At 48.2% G+C, this 22,610-nt stretch overlaps 1 pseudogene; it reads left to right on the top strand.

Annotated features, from left to right (window-relative positions):
• The first annotated feature begins 21,294 nt into the window (after positions 1-21,294).
• On the top strand, positions 21,295-22,340 carry LOC117723462 (small ribosomal subunit protein eS6 pseudogene; annotated as a pseudogene).
• The last annotated feature ends 270 nt before the right edge of the window (positions 22,341-22,610 follow it).

Genomic DNA, 22,610 nt, shown 5'->3' on the forward strand with positions numbered 1-22,610 from the left:
CCCTCCCTTCCTTTCTTCCTTTCTTTTCTTCTTTCTTTTATATTTATTTGTTTGTTTGTTTGTTTGTTTCAAGACAAGGTTTCTCTGTGTAATCCTGACTGTCCTAGAACTCTCTCTGTAGATCAGGCTGCCCCTGCGTCCAGAGTGCTGGGATTAAAGGTGTGTGCTACTGTCTGTAGTTTCTTTCTTTCTTAAACAGCACACTGCAGTGCTGTCTCTGCTGTAGTTGCCTGAGCTGTATCTGTTTTCTGGTCCCTGCTTCAGATACTTGGGCCGTATCAGTTTGTCCATTCCGCTCCCTACTTTAGCTGTTCCACCAGACCCTAGGATTCCGCTCACCCAGCACTGTTTTCTCTTCCTCTAAGAGCAGAATCATGCCCTCTGCCCACAGTCAGTCAGTAGGGGCAGCAAGATTGCCTAGGACTGACTGGTCTAGGAGTAGCCATGTGACTGAGGTCTGGCTAATGAGACTGTCCCAGCCTCTGGCTTAGTTATTGGTACAGAGATGAGTACTGAGGCTGGTCTTGATGGCCTTTACATTAGCCACTTTGTCTTGTAATGACTAAGCTGGCTACATGTTAGCCTCGGACTTCTGAGGCTGCAGAGAAGGTGGTCCTTCAGAAGAGTCATGTTGGAAAACAGAGCCAAGAGACCTTGGATCAGACCCAGCCTGAAGCTTATACACCTCTTAATCCTTTCAATTCAGAGAGCCCATAGATTCCTCTTCTAACTTTGGCCCCTTTGAACTGGACTTTCATCCTTTGCAATAGAGGCTGACACGTGTGTGTTACAGCCATGTGCACCTGTGCACACATATGTGCATCTTTCATTCTTTCGCCTGGTGTTCACGAAGTGCATCTTCTGTCTAGAGAACCAAGCATGACCCGTATCCAGGGCATGCAGTGGGACCAGGACACACAGCCTCTCATCTCAGGAGTGCTAAGAGCAGAGACAAAGGAAGCTAGCCCCTTGCTCAGATGTCTTTTGGAACAGTCTCAGCCAGCACATCACTGGAAGCCAGTGCCAAACAGAAGCACACATTCCTTGTTCAAAATGATTGACAGTTTATCGAGGGTTGGTGGCACAGTACTAGGGAGGCTGGGGCAGGAAATTCAAGGCCAGACTAGCTACAGAGTGACTTCAAGGGCAGACTGAGCAATGTAGTGAGACCTTGTCTCAAAATAGAAAGTAGCCAGGTGTGGTGGTACATGCCTTTAATCCCAGCACCTGGGAGAGAAAGGTGGAGGGATCTTTGTGAGTTCAAAGCCAGCCTGGTATACAAAGTGAGTTCCAGGCCAGCCAGGGTTACAGAGTGAGACCTTGTTTTAAAAATCCAAAAAGCACCCTCCCCCTCAAAAAAAGGAAGGGTCTACAGAGATGGCAAGCAAGAATGCTCACTGTTCTTGCAGAGAATTGTAGTTCACTTCCTGGCACCTGTGCTGGGCGGTTCACAATCACCTGTAACTCTTAGGGAATCTGATCTTCTAGTCTCTGTGGGTACCCGGACTCACACGCACATACATCCCCATGCATCGTATAACAAAAATAAATAATAAAATCCATTTAAAAAGGTAAAAAAGAGGGTCTGGCAGAGAGCTCAGTAGAGAAGACACTTGTCTAGCATATAGGAAGCAGAGTTCAACTACTGGTTACACACTCATGCACACACACACACACACACACACACACACATAGCATGCATGCACTCACCCATCCACCCATGCATGCACACACCCATGCATGCATGCATCTAGGCAGGTGTTCAGGGGTGGATTCTCAGTTCTCTCAGCTTGAGATTAGTTAGGCATATATGTGAGGAAGTTACCATATCAGTCATTATCAAACAGGCCAAAGTAAAAGTACTTCCAGGACTGTGGGCCTAGCTCCTCACAAATCTCTAAGGATTACTCAGGTCACCTTGAATGGAGCTGGAAGGGAAGGAGATACTTGTACAACTTAGTTTTTTTTTTTTTTAAGAAAAAAAAAAGGAGGATGGGCTTTCCTGAAAGGGAGAGATTGCCAGGGAACAGAAATATCTCAAGTGTGAGCGAGCCCATGGCACCCAGGAGCAGAGGGCAGGGTACTGGCGGTGGGGGTGGTGGGGGAGCTTCCTGTTTTGGCTGGAAGAAGGGCGGATGTGGAAGAGTTCAGAGTTGGTTAAAAGGGATCAAGAGAGAGCAGAGCTAGCCAGAGGTATACAGTAAGGTCATGGCTCTGTGACGTTGAGCTCCACTCTGTCTACCAATGAGCTTAGTGACCTCAGGTCACTGATGTGACTGTGTGGAATGACACACGGGCAGTGTACTATAACGTCCAGCAAGTTTGCAGTGGGCAGCCAATGCAGTGAAGCCTATGGAGATTTTTTTAAATAAACTATAACAGTGCAGCCATAATCCATACATTCTAAAATAATCTTGTTGTTTTTTTGACATTTCATAACTCTAAAATTAGGATGAATTTTATAATCCACAGCAAAACAGAATTTCATTAGCAATTTTTCTGGGTCTACTCTGTAATCAGCACCATCTCACTGACTGGGAAAAATGAGAATGAAAACGCTTGTCAAGATCATGTCCAGAAAGCATGCCACCACCATCTTCAGATGACAGAAATGGTACCTTTTTCTCTGTGCATTCAGATCCTGTACAATGATAAGACGTAATTAAGCAATTTTCAACCGAAGGGTCTCAACTCCTTTGGGAGGATCAAATGACCTTTTTACAGGGGTTGCCTAAGACCATCGGAAAACATAGATATTTACGTTATGATTCATAACAGTAGCAAAAATCACAGTTATAAAGAGGCAACAAAAGTAGTCTTGTGACTGGCGGTCACCACAACATGAGGGACTGTATTAGAGCTGCCTTGTTAGAAAGGCTGAGAATCGCTGATAATGCCTTCTAATTCTGATGAGGGCAAGTAGCAGCCAAAGCGTTTGGTTGATATGATCTGATTTCTTTTCTTTCTTTCTTTCTTTCTTTCTTTCTTTCTTTCTTTCTTTCTTTCTTTCTTTCTTTCTTTCTTCTATGCTGGGGTTCCAATCTGGGGCTTCCCAAAACGCAAGTGCTAGACAAACAGTCCACCACTGAGCTACAGACCCAGCCCCGGCAGTGTTCTTGTCAATCAAACTCAATCTTCCCACATGCCAGTTAACTTTGAAGCCTGTGGCTAACAAGTGGTCACTGTACGTCATATTCTTCTGGAGCCGCCCACCAGCTCCCTATTGTAGGGTGGGCTTGCAGGACCACACCTGGTCCATCTTGTTCTCCTCTCCCTGAGCGATTCAACCCACACATGTCACATCCTCTAGTCTCCGTGACTCAGTAGCCCAGGGCTGAACAGATATGATGAGGTTTTGCTCTGTGTGGCAGCTGCTGCTTGTGCCTGGTTGAGGCCCCCTGACACCTTCTTACTGCATTCATGCTGACTCCATCTCCAGCTGCTCATCCTTGCTCTCTGCCAGAGGGTGCCCTCAGGCAGCTGGAGCTTGTTCTGTCCATGTGTGAGACTGGGGAGCAGCCAGGGGAACAGCAGAGAGAGAAGGATGCTTGGGTTGGAAACCTGAGTTCTTAGTCCAGACCCTGGGATTCCCCCTCAATTAAAGAGCAGCAGAGACTGGCGAGGGAGCACCTCAATTCCTCTGAGGAACGTGTTCTACCCTGGGCCTCCCAGATCCTTTGTGGGGTTAGGCTATCTGCATCCACAGAGAGTCTATACTCTATACCATCCCTTGCTGGTGACAGATCCTCTCCTGGGCCATGTCTTCATTCTCCTGCCCATGTTCTGCTGTCATTTCCCAGGGGGTGTACTGCTTGTGTTCAGGTCCTTGTCTCAGGATTTCCAAATGGAAGCCCTGACAAAGGCGTGGGACCCCTTTTGTTGTCTGTGGTTATGTGATTACTCTTATCTCTATCTCATTAGCTGTCAGGAGGAAACACTTTGGGCCGGGGGTCGGGGGGCAGGGGGGATAGAGCCAGGCTGGGGAGAGCAAAGCCCAGATGTGGCAGGTGATAGGATTTTGATGATCGCTAAGGACCACACACCTCTGTTCTGATGCTTTAGGAGAATCCTCGTGGGATCTTGCTGCACACCAGCGCCTTTTCTTCTACAGCCAGCCATCCCTACACCTCCAGAAATCCCATTGTCCACAGCTGCTCAGCGTGTTCTGGGCTTCTGAGCCTCACGCCAGTCAGTCTCCTTCAGGGTTCCCTCTTTTGGAAGTCGTTCTGCCGTGTATGGGACATAACGGAAGAAGATGAGTTCATCTATGTAAGTGTGATTGGCTGTGGACATGTGTAAGGGACATGTGTTTGAGTTTATGCTTCTTCGAAACTCGTTTCTCAAGTACAGCCTTGCCTACGGAGAATTCACGTGGGAACCCAAAGAGGAATGGGGGCCGTCTTTCCTTCTCATCTCTTTCTCATCTCTTTCTGATCTCGTACCATCCTCCTCTCTGCCAGTCTTTCAGAACCTAACAGATCATCATCAGTTCATTTGCTCCGACTCCTAGTCAAGTTCTCACAAGAAACCTGATGGGCTCTGCTCAACTGCCAATAGGGGAACGCCCCTTGATGCTCAACTGGCCAATAGAGGAATGCCCCTTGAGTCAGGTCTAAGCTCTTGTCCAATCAGCTATGGTCTTTGTCTTTGGGCAGCAGCTGGTCCAGTGAGATAGCCTAGACATCTCTTACCTATTTCCCGTTACTCATTACAGATGAGAGCTCCGTGAGCTAGCTTGCTGGCAGCTTCAGGATGGGAAAGATGACAGCAAGGAATAAGAATCAACAGTGATGGAGCACCCCCTTCACAGCCACGTGACCGCTTTGTTAATGAAGTTCCACGGAGTAAAAACCAGTGTTCCAGTATTAAGTGTGCTCAGTATTCGTGTTGCTTTGGATCCCCACGGCACGCCTCAGTCATCTGATGTACCATCAACATACCCTGAAGACCCGAAGACGTCAATCCAGTTACCCCAGGAATGGTCTAGGAATTGAATCAAGAAGTACAATCTAGAACACAGGGCCTAGCCACTGCTGCTCACTGCCTGGAAAATCACCTTCCAGGACAGGGACCCCCTCCCCCCACCGGCGGTGTATAGTCCCTGTGGCCACAGAGAGACAAGCCTGGTGCATTTGACTGTTAGTGTGCTAGGACGCCAGGTGGGAGGGTTCCCTCCTGCTCCACTGCAGCCATCCACTTCTCACCCTGCACCCCCTCCTCCCTTCTCCAGGCAGCCCAGCGCAGCTGGAGGCAGCCCCTGGGAACCACCAGCGGCTTTATGATGTGCAGATGGTGTTTCCGCCAAGCCCCTGGCTTTTCATGTCGGTGGCCTCTGGGAGCTGTGCCAGCCCAGATGTCCCTGATCGTGAGAAAGCCTCCCCTGGCTAGGCTGGCATGAGATGCCAAGGATGAGGCTCCAGGCCAGCTCCCTCCGCTTGATTCTCTAGTAAGAGGACTTGGCTGGGAGCCTGAGAGGAGCGGGATCCTGGGTCACCTGTGTCCAGCGTGTGGATTAGGGTGGTGCATCTCTCTGAGCTCATACAGATGCTGTACACCCAGCTTCTCAGAGGGATGGGGGATGGATTGCTTTTCCTTCATACCTGTTTACCTGACTCTGTTATCTCTAAGTACGGGCTACCTCCATCATCAGAGGACTGTCCTCCTGTGATTGGAGCAGTTCTACCCCATAGTGAGAGACTGGACCAGAGTCCGGAGTTATGTCTTGCCCACCAGGCCACAAGTTAGCACTAGCAGGGATGAAACTGTTGTCTGCTGTCAGACTGCAACTTTCTCTCATCTGGAAAATAGACACTTTCAGCAGATCAACAGTTTCCTTCCTTCCTTCCTTCCTTCCTTCCTTCCTTCCTTCCTTCCTTCCTTCCTTTGTTCCTTCTTTCCTTCTTTCCTTCTTTCCTTCCTTCCTTCCTTCCTTTGTTCCTTCTTTCCTTCTTTCCTTCTTTCCTTCCTTCCTTCCTTCCTTTCTCTTTTCTTTCTTTTCAAAATTAAACGCATTTCAGCTTTGGGTTTAATCAAAGCAAGAACCTTTATTTCATCTTCTTAAAATTGCTCTACTGGGTATTGAACCTAGAGCCTTCTGCACACCAGGTAAATACTCTTTTCTTGTGCTACAGTCCCAGTTTCACAATTGTCAGGTTTCAAAACTGAGAATGATGTGCCCGTCTCTTCTATCACACTTAAAAACTCTCCAGGGATGGACTGAGCATTGTCTGCATTGGCTCAGGAGCCTCAAAGCATAGCTAGTGTTCCCCCTCTGTCTTCTCTAGAGTGTTCAGAGGAGGCTCTGTTCCTGAAGGATGCTGTTTTAGATTGGCTATAAAGTGACTTTCCTGAAGGCTTATGGCTAAAGGCTTGGTCCCCAGTTGCTGCTGATACCGATAGATGTCTGGGCTGTGAGAATGCCCATATTCTCAATGGCTAATCCATGTAATAGTGTATAGCTGACTGGTAGATGTGGCCTGGTTGGAGGAAGTGGTCACTGGGGGTATGTCTCTGAAGGGTACATCTTGTCCTGGACTTTTTCTTGTTCTCTGCCTCCTATTGACTATTAGAGTCACAGTTGTCCACTATGGCCTTCTGCTGGGATACTCTACTTAGCCTAAAATCCATGGAGCCAACCATAAACTGAAACTTCTGAAACTAAGCAAAACAAATGTGTCACCACCCCACCCCCCACCCCCTGGCCCAGGTTTTCCACCCAGATATTTTGTAACTGCAATGCAAACTGAAAAACAAATGTTTAGTTCAGGGAGAAGTTTGCTGACCATCCTAAGGGTGGAAGGTTCAGCTCTGACCACCTACTATGTGCTCCCACACAGAAACTGTAGTATCTTTCTGCCCTCAGATGCTAGTCACAAAAAAAGATGCCTAAAGGGTAGCATATTCTGTGGGATGCAGAGATATGTCATCATCTTTCAAAGAAGGGACACGGGTCCTGGTCCCATGCCCTGGAGACAACTTGTCTATCCTGCCTTTCTTTGCTCTGGCCAGATACACTACCAGGGAGTGTGAAGAAAGACTTTTGCCAAGCTTCTTGGAAAGCATGGGGACTTGGGGACAGTGCCAGCCAAAGCAGGTGCTGAGATTGTATGAAAAAGAGCCAGCTAAGGGATGGCTGGGCATGGAGACACAGTCTGTACCGAGACCTGCTGTGTGACCCAGGTCTGACTAAGAGCTCAGACCTCAGAGCTCAGTAGGAGCTCAGGCTGATGGACCACTGAAGAAGTGATTGCATGTTGGAATGAAGACCTAGGTGCAGCCAATGTTAACTACTTTGTAGGATCTTTTTTCTTTTACCCTTTCCCCCCTTTTCTTCTACTGTTTCAGCCCCCTAACACAAGATAGGAGAGAAGACAGAATAGAAGGGAAAGGGAGTGACATTATCATTAAACTACTTACTGTTTGTTAGGAGCATTGAGTTCCTTGGGGAAAGTTTGATCTTCGAAGACAGAATATCTAATTTCGTCTTTTTTCTTCTTTGTGCACAACCATGGCTTAACAAAGCATGGCAACAACAACCAACAGTAACCAATCAACAACTCACCCCCTCGAAGGGCTCTAGCATTTGTAAAGCCACTGAAAAGTCCCCAGAATTCCATATGTCACACAATCATAGAAACTGTCGGCTGCCGGTAAAATCACACCCCTGCTAGAGCATGGGGCAAATCACAGTCAGCTGCTGTGGACGATCTGAGGCAGCCCCATATCCCACACCTGGGATTAAAATGAAAACATAGACTTATTTCTATGTTATTTTTAAAAAGAAACCAAGCTTCCAAAACTGTCACTGCTCCTGGGGGCCCTGTTGTTAAGGGATTCACATTCTACCAATATCCCTGGAGCCCTACTATGTGTTAGCTACCATTTTAGGATTTTTCACATACACTACTTTATTGACATGTATGAATATTTTATCTACATGTATGTCTGGGTACCATCTGGGTACCTAGTACCTGCTGAAGCCAGAAAAGGGCACTGAATCTTCTGTAACCAGAGTTAAGAGGCAGCGCAAGCCACAATGTGAGTTGGTGGGAACTGCCCCTAGGTCCCCTGTGAGGTCTTTGCCTACTGCGTCAACCCCCTGACTCACATTACCTTATTGAATCTCCAAAAACAAGCCGGGAGGATACATTTTATTTTCTCCTCTCACAAATGAAGATCAGAGGGGCAAAGTGACCTGCCCAAATGTCACAGTTGACGGACAGAAGAGCTGACATCTGGTCTCAGCCTTTTTGACTTCAGACATGCATTCTTTTTTTTTTTTTTCTGGAGAAATATTGTAGTCTTTATTTCAGAGGCACTCAAGACAGATGGAGATGTGGCATGTGAGCAGAGGGACAAGGAGGCTGAGAGAGGCTTCAGAAGAGTGTCATCGGCGGTGGGTTTTGAAGGATGAGTAGAAGTTTATCAGACAGTGAAGGCATGGGAGCAGCAAGGAGGGTGAGTGACATATTTGGAAGGTTTCCTGCAGGAACTGGTGGGCTGGGAGCCGCCTCTGCCTGTGCTCTCAGCCCTGCAGCCTCTCAGGGGAGAGGCCTCTCTTTTCACTGTGGGAGGAAACAGATAGAACCCTAATCTCATGCCAGGAAATCTGTTGTGAGCCCCTCCCGACACCCCATGCCAAACCAGCTGTGTTTTTGAGAGGAAGGAAGGGTGGTGTGAGCCACCTGGGATGAGAAGCTTCCTCTGAAACAGACAAGGGAGTGAGTGGGGAGGGATGATCCTGGCAGTACATCTGGCCAGAGCAGGCAAATTGTCTGGAGGGCCCATGTGTGTGATAGGACCCTTGCCCCTGTTCTGAAGGCAGAAGTGACTTATCACATCTCCCACTGGTATGCTCTGTGTGTCTTTTCTGTGCCTGGCATTTGAGGACAGCTAGACATCACTGTTGTTTGTATGAGTGTGCACAGTAGGGCTCCGATAGATTCTTGGAAGTTGAGCGGTGGTCAGGCTTCATGAATAGACAATTTTGATAAACCACGGTAGACTGCAATTTGTTCCCTACTGGATTCGTCAGCATCTGCCTGATTAGAACCCCGGGCTTAAGGGGATCAGAAGGAAGGATCGGAGGCCTCCAGACCCCTACCTTTTCAGCTGTGCACATGTTTGGTTAGCAAGGACTTAAATAAAGGCACAGGTTGAATTGGGTGCCTTGTGTGGAGACAAAGCTGAATTAGTCGAGGTAGTCAGGTGGGGAAATGGAGGGCCAGCTGCCCTGTTCCCCAGACTCCACTTGAAGTCCTTAGGTAGAGCTTACCGAGTCCCCCTTCTTCCCATTCCAGCCCTTGCGTCTTCTCACTAGGAGAAGCTGCACGGGCGGTGGGTATGTGGCCTGAAGCTCACTGCAAGAGGGTCTTAGCTGGTGTTTATGTTGCCCTCTCTAGACTGCTGTCCAAGACAGTTTGTTCATTTGTTATTTTGAGACAGGGTCTTTTGTCATCCAGGATTGCTGGGTAGCAGAGAGGGAACTGGAACTCTTGATTCTTCTAACTCCACCCCTTAAGCCCTGGGCTCACAGGTATACACAACCCCACTAGCCCAACAGAACATTCTTGATTCAAGACCGGGAGCTGTAGGTCCAACACTGCCACCTAAGAGAATGTGAGCACCAATCACGACAGTTTCTCCACTCAAGGAGCCCAAGCTCATGCGCACAGTGAGCTGAATTCCAGCTCTAGTGGGTGTTACTGGAGGTCAGTAGTACCTCAGCAGAATCTTCGCTGGGCTCAGTTGCCTGAGAGTGACTCTCTGGTGGGACCTGGCCTGGAGGCACCTGCCCAGCCAAGATCATCACTGACAACAGTGTCATGGCATGGCTAACAGACTGTCAGCTGCAACAGGGCAAGGCCTTTCCATCTCTTGTCACTCTCCACATGCATCCCTGTATCAGCTTCCTGTCCAGGCTCTACTTCTGCCGGCATCGGGTGCTCTCCCTGAGGGATCACACAGGTGAGGCTTGGGAATCCCAGTGATTGAGCCTCTAGATACAATTGAGTGACCCAAAGTCACCTCCAGTGGCCGTCAGTCCGTCTCTCAGCCCCCACCAGTTACAGCCAGTCTTCTCGAAAGCTTCAGCCTGGAAGCTTTCTATCCACTCCAGTCAGGCCTGCCTGAGGTTATCTAGGTGTTCTGGTGACTTCTGAGGGCCTCGCATGAAAGATAACGCCCAAATCAACAAATCTGCCATCGTGGCTTTGAAGAGACTGTTTCAATCACTTTATTTTGTCTTTATGTCAGGTTTGCCAGATGGCGCGGGTCTTTCTGAGGTCCTGTTCCGAGGGGGCGCAGGCAGAGCTGGTGCGGCTTCAAAGCTCCTTTTTAATCTTTAGCAACATCACAGCGGCGGGAAACTGCCTCGGCTCCCTCAAGTCTCTCCCACAAAAGAGGCGCGGCCCAGGCTCTAATGAAAGCCAGATAAAGGGATGGCTGGAATCAGAAACAGAGGGAAAAGAGCAGTCGTTAGTCTTTCTTGTAGCTGTTTCAAAAGAAATTCTAAGACAAATTATGGCTTTGGGTGTTTTTCTAAAGGACTGAAGCAGGGAGAGGCGCTGGGGGAGGAAGCTTTGACCCCCTCAGCACCCTTCCCTCGCATGAAAGGCAGAGGAGACTGAAGAAAGGCCGAAATACAACAATAAACTTTCCGCGTGTGTGCGTGGGGATGAAAGGCGCGTGGCATAATTAGGGGCGCGGGCTTGGGGCGGGCGGCCGGCCTTACCTTGCCGCCAGCGCTATTAATGAAGAGGCTGTCTCCTTTTTTCTCTGGAAGGGGCGCCTTTGGTTTTCGGGAACAGGGTGGGGTACCAGGCAACGTGACTGACATTGGATGCTGGCTAGGAATAATGTGTCTTGTGCTGCCACACAAGGGCCCAAGTGCTCCCTGGGGACTGCCAATGCCCTGTCACAGGTGAGGGAAACGTGGATGTTTCTCCTTTCTGCTGCCTTTAAGGGTTTTTAAGGCCCTTATGTAGAGGCCCTGGGAGGAATTGTCAGAACTGCAACCCCAGCCCTCCCTCTTGTTCTTGGGAAGGAGGAGATGAGGAACACCACTGGTTTTAGTTACTGGCTGTCTATCTAGGTTATGTGGTGCTTTTTGTTGTTTGTTTGTTTTGTTGCTTTGCTTTAAGATTTTATTTATTTGTTTATTTATTTATTCATTGAACATGTACAGATGTTCTGTCTGTGTATGTCTGTAAACCACGTACATGCAGTGCCTGGAAGAGACCAGAAGGGGGTGTCAATCCCCTGGGATTGGAGTTACCATGGTTTTGAGCCACCTTGTGGGAGCTAAGAATCAAACCCAGGTCCTCGGCAAGAGCAGCCTGTGCTTTAAATCGCTGAACTCTCTCTCCAGCCTCTGATACAGTAATGCCTTAAAGCCAACATAGAAGGACTTGAGGGGACCAGAAAGCTAGGTTTTGATGGGTGGACAGGCAGGCAGAAGAGATGAAACTGGACAGGATGAGGACATCCTGGGGAAGTCAGGTGGACAGGACTGGCCTTTGAGCATTCTTGTCAGAGCAATGCTGGTCTGGAAGTTGGTGAGGATCACTTGATCCTAGGATCGCCTCCCCACAGGGATGAAACACGGATATTTTGAGGCTCCAGCTGGAAAAGGACTTATCAAGGTCACACAACTGCTCAGGGACAAAGAAATGTACCAGAGGATGCGGATGCTGGGAGTTGGAAGCTTTGTGTCAAGTTTGATCAGTTTGTATCCAGTGGAGAGGTAGTTGGAGGGATCTGGCCCCTCCCCCACTTGCCACTTTGCAAGGTGCCCTGGTCAAAGGCCCATTGCCTCTTTCCCGAGATCTAACTCTTCAGATGCTTCATCAGTGCACCCATGACTGAGCAGGGAGCTGAGGACCCCAGGGTGACAGAGGAGCTGAGGCCAGCTCAGGGGAGAGGGTTGGATTTGTATTGAGGTCCCTTCCCTTGGGGCAGAGGACAGAACTGGGTGTCTTAGCCAGTTTGCCAGGGCTCTGAGTTGTTTCAGTGGAGGGTACTTCAGGTTGGAGGTTGTAACCACGTGGGGAGGCAGATTGCCACCGCTCGGTGGCTGCCTGTACAGGGCACATAGGCCTGATTAAGCAGTCCTTGCAGGCAGTACTGTGCAGTGGGGAGGCTCAGGTTCTGCCGATGTCTCCTGGGACTTGAATCTTGGCTCCTCAGCTTCTTATCTGGGAACTTTGAAGACACAAATTACCCTTCTTGTATCCCCCATTTTCTTCTACCACAAAAAGAGACCAATAATTGCACTCACCTTAAGGGCTGTCATGAGATTGAATGAGTTCCACAGCAAAACCCAGAACACAGGAGCCCAACAACCAAAGCTGTTTTGATTGCAGAACTTTCAGTCTCCAAAGTCATCCAGAACGGCTCACGAGCCACCAGAGATAGACAGCCCCAGGTCAGGCTTGAGTGTCTGAAGGGTCCTCTGGTAATGGCTCATTCATTCTTCTTCTTTGTCCTCTGGCAACACACCCCTGTTTTGTGGACTTCCTGCTGTTCTGAGGCGGGGCTGAGCTTGCTGTGGCCATGTGACCCTATGCCCCAGCTCACAGTAACTGGCTAAGGAAGATCTGAGGCCCAAGCCAAGTGAATCCTCCTTGAATTTTGGTCCCACAGTATTAGAGAAGATACACTTATAAGCTGGTGTGGAGGTGCATGCCTGTCATCCCAATGCTCAGTGAAGAGCTAGGAGCATCAGGGGTTCAAGGCCTGTCTAGTCTACAGAAGTGGGATGCCACCTTCTTCATCTTTGTAAAGGAAGTTTAGGCACCAGGAGCAAAAGAGACTATTTGTCAAAGAAAAAAAAAAAAAGAGGCAGAAATAGGATGGGAGGAGAAAGGGGAAGAAAAAATAACTGAAGAGGCAGCTGTGCCTCTGTTCATACCCTTGGCAGACCCAAACACCTTTGCAATTGTCTTAGGGTTTTGCTGCTGTGAACAGGCACCATGACCAAGGCAACTCTTATAAGGAAAACATTTAATTGGGGCCAGCTTACAGGTTCAGAGGTCCATTATTATCAAGACGGGAGCATGGCAGCATCCAAGCAGGCATGGTGCAAGAGGAGCTGAGAGTTCTACATTTTCATCTGAACGTCTCTAGAAGACTGGTTTCCGCGTGGTTAGGAGGAGGGTCTCAAAGCCCACCCCTACAGTGGCACACCTTCTCCAACAAGGCCACACCCACTCCAACAAGGCCACACCCACTCCAACATGGCCATACCTCCTAATAGTGCCACTACCTGGATGAAGCCTATTCAAATCACCACAGCTATCAAGAGGTTCAAATTGAGATTCTTGCAGTTCAAAGGGTCCTGGTCTATGGAGACTGGCTTGAGGGCTGAGGGTGCTCCCACCCATGATTCCAGTGTTTCCAATTTTTTTTTTTTTTTTTTTTTTTTTTTTTTTTTTTTTTTTTTTTTTTTTTTTTTTTTACCTAGGACCTTATATTCTCAGACGAACTGCTCCATGGGTCGGTGGCATCAGCCATGGGGCCAGCCAGACTGAAATGTGGTTGGTATGGCCACAGTGGCATGGAGTGCTCCTGATGCGGGTAGTCACTGGGCTGAGGAATAGATAACGGGAGGTGAGCATTCTCAGCAAATGATGGAACTCAGGCTAAAGATATCCTCCAGGGAGAGAGACTCGAAGCTGTGTGGGAAGAACAATAGCCAGCAGTGTCTGGCTGAGATGCTCAGTCAGTTGGGTGATGGAGAGGAGACTTGGGCAGGTGAGTAATAATAGACTCAGAACAAGTGGCTTTTGAGTTTCTTCTACCTTGGATTTTACGGGCTGGACAGCAGTGGGTGCCACGGAGGTACTTTCTTTCTTTCTTTTTTTAAAACTATTTATTTATTTATTTATTTATTTATTATATGTAAGTACAGTGTCGCTGTTTTCAGACACCCCATAAAAAGGCATCAGATCCCATTACAGATGGTTGTGAGCCACCATGTGGTTGCTGGGATTTGAACTCATGACCTCTGGAAGAGCAGTCAGTGCTCTTAACCACTGAGCCATCTCACCAGCCCATGGAGGTGCTTTCATTATTATTATTTTTTAATGTTTCGTGTGTTTGTGTGTGAGTGTGGGCACACATGTGCCACAGGGAGTTTGCAGAGGTCAGAGGACAATTTTGTGGAGTCAGTTCTCTACTTCCATCTCTCTGGGGGTCTCGAGGACCATGTTCAGGTGGTCACGCTGTGCAGTAAGCACCTTTGCCCTCTGAACCGTCTCTCCAGTGCAGTTCTGCTCTCTTTTAAAGCTGAACTCATTCAGGACTATCTGGAAGATGCTTAAGGAGGGGAGACGGAAGTGCGGGGCAGGTGTAATCACAGTGGTGTGGAATTGGATGGTGGTCTTGGGTGCAGGTGGGCACCACCGGAGTTTGTTGTATGTTGGGTGAGCTTGCTTCTTGGATGAATCACCCCATTTTCCTTGAGGAACAACCTGCTCCCACCTCAGTCCCCACAGTTTGTTTGCATGGGACTGACTCCATACCTACAAAGACGGTAGGATGCACACTAACTATGGATCTACCCTTCCATCTCAGTACTTGTTGCCATGTGTCCACTTGGACCATGCAGTCAGGCTGGCTGTTTTGGTCAGATGAGTTATAGAAAAGGAATTCTATGTTCTAGTGGCCCTGGGGCTGACAGGAAGTGGGGCTGGGACCTCTGGAGCCCCTACAAGGCCCATTAGAGTCTGCAGAAGGAAACTGTGACAGAGAAGATGTGAGACTAAGGCCTGAGGCCATCATTGGAACTCCTGAGTCAGGCCTCTCTCTGGAAGGTTCAGGTGCCTGTGGCCATGACTCTGAATTGAGGTTTCTGTAGTTTGGTGTTAAAGGTCCTGAGACTCATGAGACAGAGACCGTTCAGGTCACAGCCACAGCATAAAAAGCTGTGTGCACACACCCATGTGTTCATGGAGAGGGAGACGCGTGGCAGAAAGAAATGACTAGGCCTGAATATCTAAAAGGATGATTATTTTGCTAGCAGTCATTGGGCCTATGGGAGAAGCCATTTCTACAGTACGTGTGGACTCTATTAGAATCTCATAACTAAATGCTTCAGTGGTGGCTGTTTCCCCACTGTTAGGCAAAAGGAGCAAATCCCAAGAGACCATGTTGGTCCTGAGGACCTGACGAGTAGCAAGCTCCATTCTGGCTGAATTTCTGACTGAGCTATCTTCCCAAGAGGCTGTTCTCTCAAGAGACCAGGCTTGGTCTCTCAAATAACATTTTGTACTTGCTAGAATCCCACCAGACCAACATTAATCACTTCTGAGGATGGAGCCTCCATGATAGGTATAAGCAAAAGATGGTCACCAAAGGTGTCAGGCAGGGTGGTGGACTGGGAAGTGGATTGGGGCTGGAGATATGTGGGGGAGGGATCAGGGCGAGGGGGCAGATTGTTGGGAAGAGTCTAGAGAACACGATTCTGGGTGGGACATCACCCTGGTGGGTTAGTCACATCCAGGAGCTGAGTCTGTGCAAGGATTTTAATGTAACTAATTAATTACTTTTAATTTTTGTTAATTAGGTTGAGTCAAGTGTCTCATGTATTCTTGGCGAGAACTTTAGAACGGACTGAGCTATCTTCCCAGCCTGTTTTCACATTAAAATAGAAATATATTTATCTTGTTATTTGTGTGTGTGTGTGTATGTGTGTGTGTGTGTGTGTGTGTAGGCATGTATGTGAAGGCACCCATGGAGGCTGGAAGGAGGAAGGTGTTGGATCCTCTGGAGTTGGTGGGAGCTCTCTGGATTGGGTGCTGGAAACTGAACTTGGGCATCTGCAAAAGCTAGCCTCAAGTGCTCCTAACCCAGGCCTGTTTTTTTTTATTTCAAGACAAGGCCTCTCTAATTTATATGTACTGGCCTCAGACTCATTCTGTAGCCCAGGGAAGGTCTTGAACTTATGATCCTTCTGTCTCAGCTTCCCAAATAGCCAGGATTACAGGCCTGCGCCATCAGGCCTTCTACAACACCAGGCAACAGTGATAAGAGATTAGGAAAACAAACCGAGATGTGCTGGTGAAGTGGGGCGAATAGTCCCCTTTAAATATGTCTTTTCATTTTCATGATGAAAATGTCTCTACCACATTTGATCTTAAGCTTACCAATGTGAGATAGCTGAGTGAAGAATGGGGAGAGATATGAGTCCCACCGGCCTGTTTTCTGCGGCTATAGCAGAATATTCAAGACTGGCTACTTTAGGAAGGAGAAGCTGGTTTAGCTTACAGTTTCCGAGACGGACATGTCTACCTCAGGTAGCTCCCCTGTGTCCGGACTCTGATGAGGACTGTGTGAAAGATGGCATTGCAATGGCAAGGGGATTGCCAAGGAGATCACATGGTTATGAGTGAAGCATGCGAGCTTCAAGGGTCAGGTGTGTATGTGTGTGCGCGCCTGTGTGCCCGTGTGCATGTGTGCCCGTGTGCATGTGTGTGCTTGTGCCTGCATGTGTTCATGTGCACATGTGTGTGCTCATATGTGTGTGTGTGTGTGTGCATGCTTGTGCTCACATGTGTGTGCAAGTGTGTATGTACTTTCTTGTGTGCAAGCCAGAGGTTGACGTACTGTCTTCTACTCTCATTCTTCGCCTCAGTTTTGAGGCAAGGTCTCTCGCTAACCCTAGAGCTTGCCGTATCAGTTGGACTGGCTGGCCAGCCAGCCTCAGGGATCCTCCTGTCTCTACTTCTCCAGTGTTGGGGTTACAGGAGTATGCTGATATGTCTGGGTGCTGGGATCTAGATTTGGGTTCTCATGCCTGCAGAAAAAAAATGGTCTACCCACTGAGCCATCTTCACAACCCCCAGGCCTGCTCTTTTAAATAACATTTCATATTCCCCAGAACTCCACCAGACTAACATCAATCTTCTGAGGATGGCGCCCCCATGACATAATGCCTTCAATCAGGCTCCACTTCTTAAAAGGTCCAACACCTCCACACCACCACACAGAGACCAAGCTTCCAGCACAGGGGTCTTTAAGGACTGTCCACAGCTCACAGAGATGGTGCTTATGCACTGGCACTAGCTGGCTTTGGCACAGCCCAGGAAGCAAGGAAGGGGAGGGATGAAGACAGAAAGGGAGTAAAACTGAGCCCAGCACCTGTGAGCATCTGGGGCTTCGTACTTATCGGGAGTCAGAGGGTCACATGGCTGTGCTGGTCTATCCTTGGGCTGGACTACAAATCTTTGCTGAGTCTCCACATGTCAGGGGCTGAAGCTCTTTCCCAGGGGTTGGTAATCAGCTGATACGGTACTTCTGTCTAGGCCAGGGATGCGTTTGCCAGAGAAAGAGACCTGGGGGCTAGCTGGCAAGCTAGACCAGGATGGGAAGAAATGGGGTCCTTGGATTGTTGCCAGCAGCAGGCGAGACCTTCTTTCCAAACTCCTTATAGCTCTCTTCACTGGGTCTGCCTTCCAGTGATGTGAGAAAACCTCTTCAATACGCAGATGCCATTTTGCTGTTCTCTGAGTTTGTGGGTTTTTTTCAGGTTGCTTAGTTTTTCTGTTTGGCCTCTGTAAGGGTGGTAGTGAGAGTCACGTTATGACGGGATTGGCAGGGTTAAAGTCCAGAGAAAATGTTCTTTGTGGCTATGGTTATGCTTTGCTTGTTTTTTTGAGACTGGTCTCTGTGTAGCTCGAAACTGAGGAGTATTCCTGCCTCAGCCTCAGGTGTTGGGATCACAGTGTGTACCACCATGTTCAGCTCCGTTTTCTTTAAAAGATATATATATATATCTCAACTCCATTCATTAGTTGACAACTTGATGACTGGAACTTGCTTGCTTGCTCTGAGGCACAAACACTGACCGTCATGCCTCCTGCTCCTGACTCTGGCCATCAGCATGAAGAACCAGGGTTGTCTGAGCTCATTTCTGGACACAGGAATGTGGCCAGCCCTGCACAGGACAGGTTTGATGTGCCAGGCACAGGAATGACCCTTTAGGCTGAGCACCAGGAAATGGTGGGTAAATCTTCTGGACAGAGACAGACTCTTCTCATCCACATACTAACCTCCTCATGGAAGCGGGGTTGGCCCCTTCTGCTACCATCCTGTGACTCGCTCTCCTGTAGCTCCTTCAGGGCCTAGTCCCCAGAGAGCTGCTTCCAGGGTTTCTGCTCAGATTTCAGGGTTCTCCAGGATCCATGTTATGAACCGAGCTCTCACTTCCTGTGTTAATGGTCTTTGGAGGTAGAGCTTTGGATTTAATGAGGGCATAAGGGCACATGACAAAATGGCATGATGGCTTTATGGGAAGAGAAAGAGAGGCCAAAGTGGACATACTTGTTCTCTCTCTCTCTGTCTTTATCTCTCTAATCTGTAGTAAGAAGGTCATTACCAGATTCAGACATCAAGCTCTATTCTTCAGAGCTATGAGCCAGTAAGTTTCTGTGGTTTATACCTTGCCCAGTCTCAGGTGTTTTGTTAAAGCAACAAGAAAAAGGGATGGGGATAAGGCAGGGGGAAAGAGGACTAAGACAGAACCAATCTGGGCCATAGCATGCCAGCCTGTGTGGCTTCAGTGCTAGATGTAGCTTATGGCCCATCCTCCACCCCCTTAAGTATGGTACAGTATGAAGGACTTACTGGTTTTAATAGCTGGATGAAGAATCACAGAACATAAAAATCCAAATGCCAGCAAGCAGGTGTTAAAGACAGAAAGGAGCCAATCTGCAAATCTGACCCGTTGTCTCTGGAGCCTCTGGCCTGAACCCTGGGCGTCAGGCTTGTGAGATGGTCACTCCTCCCATTCGTGGCTAGTTCCTTTCCTGTTGTGGAGATAGGATCAGGTCTCTGCTTATGTCCAGTAGTAGCACAGAAGCCCATGCTATTCCAGCGTGGCCCATTCTCAGGATTTCCCAGCACCTTAACATCTTTCCGGCCCCTCCTGGTGTCCTCTCACCTCCAGTGCTGGCGCTCTGTGGTTCTAGCAGACTTCCGGGAGCACCTTGATCAAAGTGCCTCCTTGTTGAAAGGCCTTCCCTGTGGCTCTCTGTGCTGTGAAGAGGGACCTAGACTCCTTGTGGCTCAACAAGAGCCTGCAGGAACTGGGCCCAGAGAAGATCTAGTGGCTTTTCCCCATTCAAACAGCCTTTCCCACTTGCATCATCAACTGACTTCTAGATCTTTGAAAACACTCTCACTTCCAGGCCTTAACTCTGTGCAGGCTGTTCCCTCTGTCCCAATATACTTTCTCCCCTGGCACTTAGATGTGACTTCCGGGCAGCAGGTGCTTGCTGGGATGGGCCTGAATTATTAATTGTGTCTTTCTTATGAATAATAGAGACTTGCAGGTTAGGGCCATGACTGATGGTGGCTGTGCTGCACACCAGGCAGGGAACCTCCCACCAGGGCTGCATCCAATGTCTGGGGAGCCAATCAGAGGGCAAATGGGCTTCCCCCCAGTCCTCACATAGGTGTGAATCTAGAGAACTCTCTCTGCTCCTGAGTCCCCTGAGGAGACCGAACTTCTGCCTGGTGGCCCTTGTGCACTTAGGTCCTTGAGGAAGAGAAGGGAGAGAGAAGTGGCCAGGGGAGAGGAAGGGCAGGAGGGAGCATAAAAGAGCTGCTTCATGGCCTGGAAGAAATGCGTCTGCAAGTCTCTCTCATCTCTTGTCCGAGAGTCACACAGAAGAACTCAGAGTCCCTGTCAAAGTTTCAGGCGAAAACAATAACTTGGTTCTGACCTTGCCTCGCTTCAAAAAGGAAGTTGCCGCTGAGCTGCAACATCAAAAAGAATAAATAATTGTTTTTCTTTTTTGTTGTTATGATATGGATCATCTGAGCGGTTAGTGGTAAGCAAGCAGCTTTGATTCCACTCTGGCACCCCAGCGCTCCAGCCCCTCTTTATGTCAGCAGGCTCCTGTTTCCACCCCAGGACAGCAGAATCCCTTGATTAAATTCATATTTGTTTTAATCTTTCTCTGTATCTGATCTCCAGCTCAAAGATGGTCAGGGAAAAAAAATCCAGCTGCCCCGCTGTGGCCACGGGAGGCCCGTGTCAGGCCTCACACTGTTTCTTCAGCCTGGTGTGATAAGGCAGCCAGCCTGTGGTGCCTGCCTGGGCCCATGGTGCCAGCCCCAGGCCGACATTGCTGGCAGCTGGAGGGACACCTATGGAGTTGCTGGCTACAGGAAAGCAAAGGAGGCCAGGCATGAAACTAGCCACGCTGGTGTCAACTGTGGGTTGGACCCCTGGGCTGGACTTGGAATTCCAGAATTCTCTTTAAGATTTTTTTTTTTTAATTTTAAAATGAATTTAGAGCCAGGCCAGTTTTACCTGACTAGCCATGTTAAAATCGTATGTAACTTTACATTTTTCTTTTTATTTTATTTTTCTACAGTATTGGGGATCACACCTAGCCCGACCCCCCCCCACCCCCCGCATGCACTCTGACCCTGAACTCAGCAGTGAAGATATTTGAAGTTGAAAAAATTATGGAACTCGGGTACACAGAATAGAACCTGCTTGGTTTGTCACCAGTCACCGCCATTTGTCAGCTTCCTATCCACACCTCTTACTACTTCCTCTCATCTCCAACACATTTGGTGAACAGCCTTAAATACACAGTGTGGCTTTGAACATAGGTGTAAACCAGTGTTTATTTAATTTTTTTTTTTTTTTGAGACAGGATCCCATAAAGCCTACGCTGACCTCAAACGTGTCATGTACCCAATGGTGACCTTTAACTTTTGATCCTCCTGCCTCTACCTCCCGAGCGCTGAAATTATAGATGTTCACCACCAACCTGATTTTATATAGTGCTAAACCTTGGCTTCCTGTATGTCAGGCAAGCATGCTACTGATGGAGCTACATCATCACCCTGGATGTATGTTTTTGATTGTGGTAAGATGCACATATAACCTACCTTCTTAGGAGATACACACACACACACACACACACACACACACACACACACTCACTGCTGGTCCTTTTTATTCAGGAGTTCCAGACTCAACCAACCACTGATAGCATTAAAAATCAAAACAAACAAAACAGCAAGGAGAGAGACAGCTCCATCCTTAAGAGCCAACGGCTGCTCTCCAAGAGGAATGGGGCTCAATTCCCAGCACCCACATGGCTCTCACAGCTAACTGCCTGTATGTTGGTTCCAGGGTATCTGGTGCCCTCTTCTGGATTCCTTGGGCACTGCATGCATATGGTGCACATCTATACATGCAGGCAAAACACTTTGAAAAATAAAAGGGAAACACGGCTTTCTTGTGGTGCCTCCTAAGCAGTTGGCTGGGTCAAAATGAAACTGAAGCTCAACTACCCAGCCACCAGCTGTCAGAAACTCACCGAAGTGGACGATGAACACACGCTTTGGACTTTCTATGAGAAGCAGCACATGGCTACAGAAGCAGCTACTCATGCTTTGGGTGAAGTGGAGAAGGTTTCTGTGGTCTGGATTGGTGGTGGAAACCACAAACAAGGTTTTCCCACAAAACAAGGTGTTTCAACCCACCACAGAGTACAGCTGCGGTTGAGTAAGACCGTCCTGTTATAAGCCTAGGCGAACTGGAGACAGGAGGCCTGGTCACAGATACATCATGGATGCCAATCTGAATGTTCTGAACTCGGTTGTTATAGTAAACAAACAAACAGTAGGAAGGGCTATTCCTGTACTGATAGGTTGGTAGTTGGGGCCTTAAGGAGCTAGGAGAATCTGGAAGCTTTTCAATGTCTCTAAAGAAGATGCTGTTTGCCAGTATGTTGTCAGGAAGCCCTTAAACAAAGAAGGTGAAAGTAAAAAGCTCAGGACCAAAGCACCAAGATTTAGCGTCTCGTTACTCCACACATCCTGCAACCTAAACGCTGATGGATTGCTCTGCAAAACCAATGTGCTAGCAATGTATGTGCTGAGCATATATTTAGGAATATATATGTGTGTACATATGTGCACACAGTAACATATATATATGTGTGTACATATGTGTACACAGTGACATATATGTGTGTACATATGTGCACACAGTGACATATATATATATATATGTGTGTGTGTGTGTACATATGTGTAACAATTAGTGAAAAAAAGAAGAGTTCCTGAATTTGAAGGAGAGTGGGAAGTGGTATTTGGGAGGGCTTGGAGAAAGGAAAGGGAAGGGGGAAATTTTGTAATTACATTGTAATTCCCCAAATAGAAAAAAAGATCTCTAAAGAGAAGGCTGAAGACTATGCTAAACCTTTGGCCAAGAGAATATAAAGGAAGCCAAAGGAAAATGCCAGGAACAGATCACCAAGAGACATCAGCTATCCAGGCTGAGGGCGTCTACTTCCAAGCTCAATCAAAACTAAGGTGTCTAGAGTAACAGATAAATTATCAGACAAACCCCCCCCCAAAATGAAAAAAATCTAAAAGGTCCCAAGGAGAAAGATTGCTCCAGCCTCCTGCTGGGTGCTTTGTTAAGCCTGGGTAAGTGAAGTGTCACTCAACATGAGGAACCCTATCAAGAAGATACCTATATCAGATTGGCCTGTAGGTAAGCCTGTGGTACATGCTCTTAATCAATGTTTGATGCGGGAGAGCCCAGGCCACTCTGGGTGGTACCAACCTGGGCAGGTAGT

This window comes from Arvicanthis niloticus, chromosome 18 (assembly GCF_011762505.2).
Source record: "Arvicanthis niloticus isolate mArvNil1 chromosome 18, mArvNil1.pat.X, whole genome shotgun sequence".
In the NCBI taxonomy this organism is placed as follows: Eukaryota; Metazoa; Chordata; class Mammalia; order Rodentia; family Muridae; genus Arvicanthis; species Arvicanthis niloticus.